Genomic DNA, 12,493 nt, shown 5'->3' on the forward strand with positions numbered 1-12,493 from the left:
CAGGGTTGGGACCAATGGGAAATCCAGAAAGAAAAAAAAAAAGGAGAGCTATAATAATTAAGTTGACTTCACGACTAACGAGAAATTCGCTGTGATAAGATACTCCGTTTCCTATTTATATTGCACCACTTTGGATTTTAGGTGTATTAAAAAACTAAATTTAATATTTTATTCTTATTTGATTTTTTTTGAACTCAAGGTTTTGTCAATGAATAGAAATTAATTTTTTTAATTAATTAATTTAATCAATAAATATAAATTATTTATTTAGTTGTTTTATGTTGACTTAGAAAAAAAATCAACTCATTTAGGCCCCAAAATTTGGGGGGTCATTTTTTTTTCAAATGACAGAAATCACATATTTTTAAGATAAAATAATTATTTGACCTTTATAAGTTTATAATTATAAAAATCTCTTAAATTAATACAATAATAAAAGCGCTAATACATAATTCTGATGCGCGAGATACATTAATCACTACGTAAGACACATTAAATTTTATATAAAATACACTGCCATATACATTAATCTGATGCGCGAGATACATTAATTTGATACGTTGATATATTAGTCTAATGCGTGAAAATAAGGGATATTTGGAAATTTATAAAACTAATAAGGGATAATGATAATAAGAGAATTTAATGGTTGATTTTTGTCATTTATCCGGCAATACAAAAAAAATTAAAAATATCAAGTATTAAAGGTAGAAAATATAAAGTTTTCATAAAAGAATAAAAAATAAAAAATTTTTGACAAATTATGAATACTATGTCTCAAGAAAGATTAAATAATTGACCACAATAAACTTCATAAAAAATATATCTTCAAATTTCGAATTTAGCTTTAGACAATCGAATTATTAAAGCAACCGTTGTATATTTGTGAGATATTCATCTTAAGATTAATAGCTCACAATAATAAAATTATAAAAATAATATAATTCATACATTAATTTTTATAAAATAACAAATATTATATATCAAACTACTTACAATAAGGATAATATATATATAAGAAGAAGCGGTGGAAGTACATCGCAATGTCAATGTGCCCATCTTACTATCTTAGAAGGTGGATCGTCTTTGGACCAACTGCGACAATGATTTCCACATGAGACTTTGTATCACAAAATATATAAATTCATAATTTTTGTAAATATACTATTTATATATGTTAGATAAATTCATTAATATAAAAAATAGAACTTATGTTATAATTATCAAATTCATCATAGTATAATATCACTATTGATTTACTTTCGATGATATTTTTTTGAAAGCTCTAAAAATAAACACCATCGACTATTAAGTTCATACAAAATGTATCAACAAGAGACAAAAAGTATTTTTTGATAACATAATGAAGGTACTCATAAATTGATATGTATAGTAATAATCTAATACCTACAACATGGAACATATTAATTATTGAACTTAAAATTAGTCGGAAGTTAAGTAGGTTTCAGTTGTCAAATACAATGCATGGAGAAGGTCTCTCATTTTATAACCATAAAATCTCAATATTTATGTTGAATAAATAGACTTCCTTCTTCTTTTTTTTTTTGCCTTTAACTATATCATACTTCTTGACTTTGTATACTTTTTTTAAAGAAATTATAAATAAAAGAATAATTTTATTATACTTCTTTAAATATAAAAATATAATGTCTTGACAAATATAAGAGGGAAATGACTATAAATAATGATAAAGGTAAACTAGAAATTACTCCTTTATATTAAATTATTTATTAATTTTTATAAAGTGGATAAATACTGTTCAACATCAGAACATAGCATAGTGGACAACTATAATTGAAGGGAGGAGTTATTGATTTTCTTATTTTATAGCTAACATTAATTACTCATCTCTCAATTTTATTGAGATCCTACACTAATTAATACTCTATTCACATTAGTTGAATCTTAGTATTTTTATTACGGTAAATGTTAAATGATTAGAAAATTTGGCTAAAATTTTTTTTAAAAAAAACTAAAAAAGAAAACATTATTTTAAAATAAATTGACTTTTTTCATTTTTAAATTAAAAGGTATTAAAGTTAAGAAGTAAAATAACATAGAAAAAAATACTATTCTGACAAAATTTCAACCAAATTTTCTGGACGAAAATGATTTTCCTTTTCATTATTCAAAATCGTTCAAAGTTTGAGATAAATATTTAATTTTTTTTTATATTTATCTTTTTTGGTCTAATAATGTTTGAAAATTTCTAGAACATAAATTGAACTACTAGCAAAGTTATATTTATTATTTTATAAAGATCAATAATAAAAATTTAAATATTGTTCTTAAAAAATGTATTGCTTTATTGAAATAATATATACAAAGTCTACAACAAACAATGTGAACGGAAGGAGTAAAAATGTACGTACAAATTACAATGCATTTCTTGTCGCAATTATTGCTACTTTGTCGTATGTTTAAGTAGGCTGTTGACCAATCAATCCAATTATTTGATATTTTCTTGCTTAAACTTATTTGACTTTTCATTTTAATCTGTTTCTACAAAAATATAAATTTTTTTTATAACACTATAATTTCAATTTTTAAATAAGATCTAAAAATCTGTTTTGAAAAAGATTTACTTTTAGCTCTTACTACGTAGAGACACTTCTATAAAACTTTTTAAAATGGAACAAAACTCACTCCCTATTATTTTATTTTGTTTTTTTTTGTTATTGAGAAGTCATTTGCTTGAACAAATAAGACTAAATGAAAACTATAATCTATTTTAATTTATTTGTCTATTGTTAATTTAACATCAAATTTAAGAAAGTAAAAAAATACTTTTTATTTTTGTGATTTTCAATTAAAATTTCTATTTTTATTTAAGAAGCATTACCTCTGTTTCATTGATTTACTTTTCACAATTTTGTAAAAGAATAAAATCGCTAATTAGTCTATTTCTTATACAATTATGTGAAGCAACATTATTTATAATGTTGATAATATTTATCAGTTACACTTATTTTATATAAAAATGTTTAAATTATTTTAATTCACACCACTTAAAATTTATAATATTATACTATTATAGGTTTTTATTTTACACTTAATTAAATAATTTATTGTCATACACATACATCTATACAACTTATTTTAGATTGAAAAAATTAAAATTGTTCAATTAATAATACTTTAAAAATAACTTCCTAAATAAATATTGAGGCTGTAAAATATTTTGCCACTAGACAACTCTATATTGGGGAATCCAATAAGAGAGGTCCCAATGGCCAATTAAAAAAATGATGAAAACAAGTTCAAAGGCAATTATAAGTTGTTCCCATTATGCTATGGGCCCTGAGCATTTGTCACTTGCAGAAAAAGTCATGAGCAATCCAAATAAAATCAAGAAAAATGGATCAAAAAAATCTTTAAATTATGTAAAAAATAAAAATTTAATTATTTGTAGTTTAATTTTAAAATATTTTTATAATTAATATTTTAATTCAAAAATGTGTTTGTTGTAATTTAATGAATCATAAATTATATTATTATTTTCTTTTTCAATACACTTTTTATAATATTATTTTACTTCAATTCAGAAAAAAATAAGAAAATTCTTGTCTTATTATAATTATATTTGTGATGTATATACTATAATCTTATATATATGACATATATTTACTGTCGAAATGGTAAATAAAGATATTTTATTTTAATTGATAAAATGAGATTATGAAGAAAAAACATTTTCTACAATTTTATTTGTTAAAGTGATTTTAAAAGAAACACATGATAAATAAAGAATAAATTCCACTCTTACCTAGGCTATAACAATATTAATACTAGTAATAGTGCAATTTATTATTATCAGGAGTCTTATCAGAATAATAATAACACGGGAAATATAGAAAATTTTAAATTGCAACTGCTTGATAAAAAAAATGAAAATAAAGATCTCTTACGGTTTCAAAAACCTCTTGTGAGTCTCCTTTTCGATTATAATAGATGAAATCGACCATTTCATTACATAAAGAATAATCTATTTGAGCAGGCCGTAAGAATAGAAATGTCACAATATTTTTTTTTGACACATGTAAAAGTGACAGACGTTTACATACCCGCCAAGTTTATCAACTTTTTTAAGAAAATGATAAAAAGAAAGATATCCCTACTGTCACTCCAAAAAACGCTCCCTAATGAACTAGGTACTCAGTGATTTTTACCAACAAAGAAAAAAATAATAATTTAAATAAGGAATTTTTAAATCGACTTGAAATTCTAGACAAGAAATCTCTTTTTCTGGATATACTTAAAACAAGGACTAGATTGTATGATACTAAAAAAGAATACAATATTCTTTAATAATATGTTAATTAGAAAGAAGATATGTTTTATATATATATATATATATATATATATATATATATATTTGGAAAAAGGCATTTTTGACCAATTTAGTAACGATGAAGGCATTTTTAAAGCAAAGTATTGAGTGTAAGGGCATTGTTAAATCAAAGTATTGACGATCAGTGGCGAACCTAGGATTTCCGTTGAGGAGGTCCGGAAAATAAAAGTATAAACATCTAACTAAAAAAAAAAATTTGAAACCAAAAAATGTAAAAAAAAATAAAACACCAACCTAGGGTTTCGAACCCTAGACGTCGCGCGTAACTTTGAGCTTAGCTATCACTGGGCTATCTCATCCATTTGTTCTTTATGGTGTTCAAAATATATATATCAACACAAATTCAAAAAATTCACTTTAGGTATACAGTGTATTTTTTTATCGAGGGTGTTCGGGTGAACACCCTGGACGGCACGTGAGTCCGCCCCTATTGACGACAAGAATATTTTTGAACCAAACTCTAAACATTGGACATTTTACTCCTTTCACATAATTTAAGGACATTTTTAATTGGGTTGAAGTCAATACCACTCTTTTTAAAATGCATTTGAAACTTTTCTAAATTTCGAAACTTTCTTATCATGTTTTAGTTTGTTTTAGTAACTGATTTGTAATTGAATATTATACATGTATAACAAGGTTTTGATAAAAGTATAGAATCTAATCAAAAAGTTAAATGGAATATACTAGTTAGCATACTAAGTACTTCACTCTCTTAATTTATTTATTTTGTTCCCAAAAAAGTGTTTTTGATCTCATATTTACTATGTTTTCCAATTCTATATTCTACTTGACAGTTTAAGATTATAAGATATTCTTTTGGTATCGTATAAGTTGATTATATTACTAGAAATTATTGTTCCATATTAGTGGTCCATCCTATCAAATCAAGAAGACATTAATTATTTTTTCTATATTATTATTGTAATTAATTCTTTTTAGAGTGTCTTCTTATTTATGATTTGAAAATATGAATTTAAAAAATTAATATGAAACACATGAGTACGTCTTTAATTTAAGGAAAAATTAAATAACTACACATCTTTAATTATCATATTTATTATTAGTATAACTTACATAAATATCATAGTGTAAAACCTAAATTACCTTCTATCACTATTATTTTTATAATTACATAAATCCCATATTTTTTTAGATATTTCGGATACATAATTAAGGATCCGAATACTTCATTATTGATACATTATGTATAAATCTGTTGCACTTATTAAGGGAAAAAAAGTTGTAAAATCAATTCAAATCTGTTGCACTTATTAAGGAAAAAAAAGTTGTAAAATCAATTTAAATCTCATAGTATCCATTTGTTCCACTAATTAAGGGGAAAAACTGAAAATTAAATTAAGATTTCACAAATTACGTTATTCCATTCAAAATTATTATCAAGAATTCAAAATCCTATAGTGCAACAACTCAAAAGAATCAAAAAATTAAATTTCTTCTTCTTGTTCATCGTTCTCTCTGTTTCATAAAAAAATATGTCGAAATTTTGAAAAGCGGGATGAGTTATGAAGGATTGTATGGAATTGTTGTTGGACAAACGATTTCTTTTGTAAATCTTCAAGTTCATCGAATATCTTTTTGATTTTGATTCAAAATTACCGAAAATTTTGAGATTTTAAATTCTTCTCCAGTCATTGAAGATCCTTTCCATTTTGATTCAAAATTGACGAAAATTTTGAATTTCAAAATTATTCTCCTAGTTCATTGAAGATTCTTTCAATTTTGATTAAAAATTATCAAAATTTTTGAGAAGATACATTATGAAGATCCTTTCAATTTAAATTGATAAGTGTTGTATTTCTACTAGGTATACTAAATAAGAAAGTGTTGCCCATAAAATTTTAGGTTTGAGGTCAATACATTATTATTTGGCAATTGTTATGTTACAGATACATTTAGTATAAATTCAAATTTACGTATCATAACTAAAAAATTAGTGCATGATATATAATTATTTATGTATGTTCTTTTGATTTAGATCATGAAGATCCTTTCGATTGAATTGATAAATATTATATTTTTACTAGATACATTAAATAAATAAGTGTTGCCTATAAGATTTTAAGTTTGAGATCGATAGATTATTGTTTGGTAATTGTTATTTATAAGATACATCTAGTATAAATTTGAATTTACGTATCATAACTAAAAAAATAGTGTTTGATACATAATTATTTATGTCTGTTATTTTATTTGAGAAATACAACACTTTAAATTTTTTTTAAAAATACATTATAGTAATTGTTTGAGATCGATACATTATTGTTTGGTAATTGTTATGTATCAGATACATTTAGTATAAATTTGAATTTACGTATCATAACTAAAATAAGCGCTGATACATTAATCGTTAAGTAAGATACATTACATTTTATACATGATACATTAATCTGATGCGTGAGATACATTAATCTGATGCGCTGATACATTAATTTAATGCGCAAAAATGAGGAATTTTGAAAATTTGTAAAACAATAGATTTAAAGCTCGAGCATGTGTCCTTCCTCGATTTCTTCGCTCACAAATGTATCACGAATATAATTTGATATTGTGTACGGAAACATATTCTTCTAAATTTTGAATAACCGTAGAAAATACATAGCAACACTTGATACATGATAAAATGATACATTTGGTAGAGACAACTTCTTTTCATTTCATAACGTAGTTTCACCAGCAAAGGAGGATCTCCTAAAACTGATTTTTTTGCAGGAAACAATATGAATACATCATATCTTTTACCTTTCCCTTATGCATATTGTGAAGGTGAAAATGGAGGAGAATCCGGTAATTCTTTGGAAAAAATTATAAAGCGAAAACTTGAGTTGTTTTGAAAAAAATTGTGGAGAGATATTACTGAAAATAGAGAGAATTAAATCTGAAAATTAAAAAATGAAGGAAGTAAAGATTGAGGGAGTGAAAATAGGAAGAGATAGAGTGAGTAAAAATAGGAAGAGGTTGAGGGAGTGAAATAAGGAGCAAAAATAGAAAAAAAACGTGTATAACTTTATGTATCTGGAACAATGGGTTTGAAAGGAAAAAGAGGGATTTTAAAAATATTTGTAAATAATAGGGAATAATAGAAATTATGAAAAATAAAAATGTGTATATAAGTAATTTATCCTTATTATTATTCCCTACTATTCCAAATATACAAAAAACACTCTTTGTCCTCCAAAAACCCACTATTCGAGATACACAACTCCCAAATATACGTCTCTCTTCTTCCTATTTTCACTCCATTAATCTCTTCCTATTTTAGTCAATCAATTTCAACTTTCTCAAAAGGTAGTTTTTTTTCTTCTTATAGTTGATCCTTTTTTGTTCTCTTATTTTTTATCATTATTATTCATCTACAAAGTTCTGATAAATATAGATAATGCTCCTTCTTTACGATTTTGAAATTGACTGTGTAAAAGATGCCCCAAAAAGAAGAAAAAGGTCAAGTTGTTGGTGTTTTCGATAAGGACTTTGGGTTGAATTGTTTAAAAAAATTATTTTTTTATTGTACATTTTTTTCTAATACAACAAAAGAGAGGGGGGGGGGGGGGGAGTAAAATGTGTTTCTAAGCACGCTTCTCTACCCAAGGATCTGAATTTTAATGTACCTAGTCGATTTTGATTCGTAAATTTAAGCATAGTGTCTTCATTTCAATTTTATGATACATTACAATTACAATTTTATCATGTAAAATATAGGAAAAATTACATAAATTAATACATTTTAAAAAATAATTACAGATTTTAGCGATACTTTTTGTTTATTACCATTTATAGCAATACTGTGATAAATTTGTAATATGTATTAAAATTGTATTATAAATGAATTAAAAGCGATCAAGTGAAAAAAAAATATTGTTGCTATAAATGGTAAATATTTTATTATTATAGCACATTTATGTAAGTTTCCCTAAAATATATCGTATTCAAATATTAGTTTTGATACATCACTCTAATTTATTGAAATACAGATATACATTATTATTACAAATTTTGTTACTTTTTACTATCAGAGACATACACATATACATTGTCAATTATTATTTTTTATACATAAACACTAATAGTTTTAACAATATCAGGTTGTATCATATTCAAAGTTATGTATATGACATGTATATCAATTATTTTGTTATGAGTATATCATAATTAAGTATCACATATTGTTATGTATCTGCAACACTGTTTTATAACTAAATCAGTGTGTATCCTATTCATAATTATTTTTTTGTAGATGATACTTAATTATGTCAAAATGTCGAATTGATTATGAATCAGATGTTATTATGTATCTGCAATTTTTTTAGTAACATTTTAAGACATAGTTACACCACTTGTTTAATGCAAGTATATCAAATTCAACAAAATTCAAACTTTATTATATGTAGTAATACGTATCAACTAACCACAATATCGTGTAGCAATCACACAAAAAAATGCTATTTGAAAATAATTACATGTATGATATATCTTTTATAAACTATAATATTTTTCAACTAGAATAAGATATATAAATAATAATATACCACACATAATTTTATGAACATAATACGTAAATAGATAAAAAGCTAATACATATACATCCAACCAATTAACCTATCAATTTTGTGTTATTCTACCTATTCATGTTTCTTTTGCTCTGTAGAAGTAACGAGAGTTTGAATTTCATTTAGTATACGATTATATTGTCAATGTCGATGGAGGAGGAACACGTCATAGAGGTGGCTGCAGACGATGATAGCAACAAGACTAACAAAAATATTCATGCGGTATCTTTTTTCTAAATTTTTGATAATTTTGAATCAAAATTGAAAGGATTTTCGATGAACTAGGAGAAAATTTTGTTGGGAATTAAACACACAACACACACAAATAATCTAGAGAAAAGAGAAACAGAACACAAACGGGACACACAAGAATTTAACGTGGTTCGGTTTCCCTACTCCACGACTGTAACAGGAGAATTTTATTTCACTTGTGCTACTGTTGAATTACAAATACAAGGATCATATTTATAGGAAAGCCAAATGGTTAACCTAGGGTTTCAGTAATGGGTCGGGCCGGCTCACAAGCCTCCACAAAGCCCAACAATCTCCCACTTGGAGGCTTGAAGAATTTCAACTGTCATCCACTTAGAACACTTGTATGTCTAGTAATCTTTTTCAACTCTCTCCTGCTACAGCGGCCTTCTCATCAGTCAACTGAAAGGCCCGTTGAAGCTCCCCGAAGCTTCAACACATCAGTCACGGCTGAAACTGCCCTTGACTCGTCCTCGGTCCCTACCGGCTCCCACTTGAGACACGAACTGCCGGATCCTAGAACTCCCTGAGAACAAACACTCTCCATACTCAGCAAGATATTTTCTGGAGACGTATCAACAGCTGGAATACTGGTTCTCTTGACCCACTGTCTTCTAGGAGCCTTGGCTGAAGCACGGCCGGTGCTCCCACTGCCACAAACGCCTCTGACTGGTCTTCCTGAACCTTTCCTTGCTCGTTCATCCTGAATCTGACCTGTGGCTCTGGGTTTCTTTCTTGCAAAGACAACCTTCTTCTGCCCACGAGATTCTGTGAACCGGACTTTGTTTTTCTTCTGAACTGGGACGGTCACTCCCTCAGACGGTAATCCGACAATATACAACGATCCTCTTTTTGTTCCACGAGCCATGACAAGATTGCCCCTCACGACCTTCCACTGCCCATTTCCGAACTTCACATGATGTCCCTGTTCATCCAACTGCCTAACAGAAATCAAACTTTTCGTCAAGCTTGGAACAACTCTGACATCCTTCAAGGTCCAGAAACCGACTGGCGTCTTCAGCACCATGTCACCCATGCCCGTAACATCAAGAGCTCTATCGTCTGCAAGCCTTACCTTTCCAAAGTCTCCAATAACCAGATTCTGCAATGCTTCACTGCTGTGGGTAGCGTGAAAAGAAGCACCAGAATCCATGACCCAGGAATCCACATTGCTCTCCGCGCAACAGATAAACAAATCCTCGTTGACGCTGTCTTCTGCAATGTTGACTTGTTTGTCTTTCTGGCATTGATTCCTGAAATGCCCCACCTCCTTGCAGTTCCAACATGTTACACCTGAGCCATCCCGAGCCTTTGACTGACTCCTTCTTCGGTTCCTGCTCCCACTACCTCTGTTATTTCCTCTGCCTCTGACGACGTTTAGCATATCACCTGATGATTCTCCAGAACTCCTTCTTCTGACATCCTCGCCAAGAACGAGATCACGAATCTTCTCAAAGGTGAATCCATTAGGTCCCACTGAACTGGCAACTGCTGTAACCGTTCCGGACCAACTGTCAGGCAATGATGATAACAGTAGTAAAGCTTGAACTTCATCATCGAACTTAATGCCAACTGACAAAAGTCTGGCTAAGATCGAATTCAATGAGTTGATGTGCTCGGTAACTGAACTGCCTTCCTTCATCTTTGTGTTCACCAACTCTCTAATCAGAAAAATTTTGTTTGCTGCAGATGGCTTCTCGTACATGTTAGACAAGGCTTCCAAGATGCCTTTCGCTGTCTTCTCCTTAAGAATGTTGAACGCAACATTCTTGGTCAACGAGAGTCGGATAACTGACATAGCTTTCCGATCCAAAACTGCCCACTCTGCATCAGACAATTTTCCTTGCTTGTCACCCAACACTACGTCCAAATCTTTCTGAACCAGCAAATCTTCAATCTGCATCTTCCACCAACTGAAATCTGTACCATCGAACTTCTCAATTCGGAACTTCCCATCTTCTGCCATCTCAAAGGACTTCGGCAATTCCCTTAACGGCGTCTACAGACAGCGGGCGGCGATTTGGACGATGCTCACGATCTGGACGCTCGCGGCTGGATCTGAGGCTCCTCGACGCGGCGGCCACCGGAACGGCGCGACGGACAGCACACGGACGACGGCTGTTCGCACCCTGCGCGGTTCTCCTAGCCGGCTGCTGCTTGAGGTTACCCACACGGTAACGGCGGCTACTCCTCCCTGCACACAGTTCTTCACACAAGAACCCTAGGTGACAATTTCTCACAGTTTGTGTTACAATGTTGTTGAAACCTCGCTCTGATACCAATTGTTGGGAATTAAACACACAACACACACAAATAATCTAGAGAAAAGAGAAACGGAACACAAACGGGACACACAAGAATTTAACGTGGTTCGGTTTCCCTACTCCACGACTGTAACAGGAGGATTTTATTTCACTTGTGCTACTCCCGAATTACAAATACAAGGATCATATTTATAGGAAAGCCAAATGGTTAACCTAGGGTTTCAGTAATGGGTCGGGCCGGCTCACAAGCCTCCACAAAGCCCAACAAATTTTTGAATCTCAAATTTTTTGACAACGGTGAATCAAAATTGAAAGGATATTCGATAATCTGAGAGAAGAATTTTTAATTTTCATTTTTTTTGATTAATTTAAATCAAAATTGAAAGAATCTTCGATGAACTGGAGAAGAATTTTGATCTCAAAATTTTCGATAGTTTTAAATCAAAATTGAAAGAATCTTCGATGAATTGAGAGATTCACAAAAAAATTATTTGTCAAACAACTTTTCTTTCACTTTTGTATTGTTCATAATTGACCTCCTAGACTTCTGAATGTCTCTACAAAAAAAAAAATCATCATGTTTCAACTACTGTTTTCAAATTTATTTATTTTTGAATTTGTTAAGATTTGAAAGGACAAAATTTAAATATTGAATAGTTTGAAATTATTACAATTTGAGAGAGATTGATATCCAACTATATTTTTATGTATACAGATGACACTAACTTTAAGGGACTTTGTAAATTGAAAAATGATAGAAATAAAATGTAATTCGATCGTTACAATATAAAAGTCCTAAATTTCTTACATAATTTAAGGCCTCTGTAAGACTCTAGCACGGTATTGGACCCCCAAAAAAGTGATATACCACCCAATCATGATCTGGATTGGGCTAGTCTTATGGGCCAAAATTATTTTGCCAATAACAGAATAAATAGTTATTATTTATTATGGGACCATTAATTATTATGTAGATATAATTCATGTATTATATATGATTAATTAGTATTATGTTTGATAGAATTTTTAATCTACTT

Source organism: Solanum pennellii, chromosome 1 (assembly GCF_001406875.1).
Source record: "Solanum pennellii chromosome 1, SPENNV200".
Classification (NCBI taxonomy): domain Eukaryota; kingdom Viridiplantae; phylum Streptophyta; class Magnoliopsida; order Solanales; family Solanaceae; genus Solanum; species Solanum pennellii.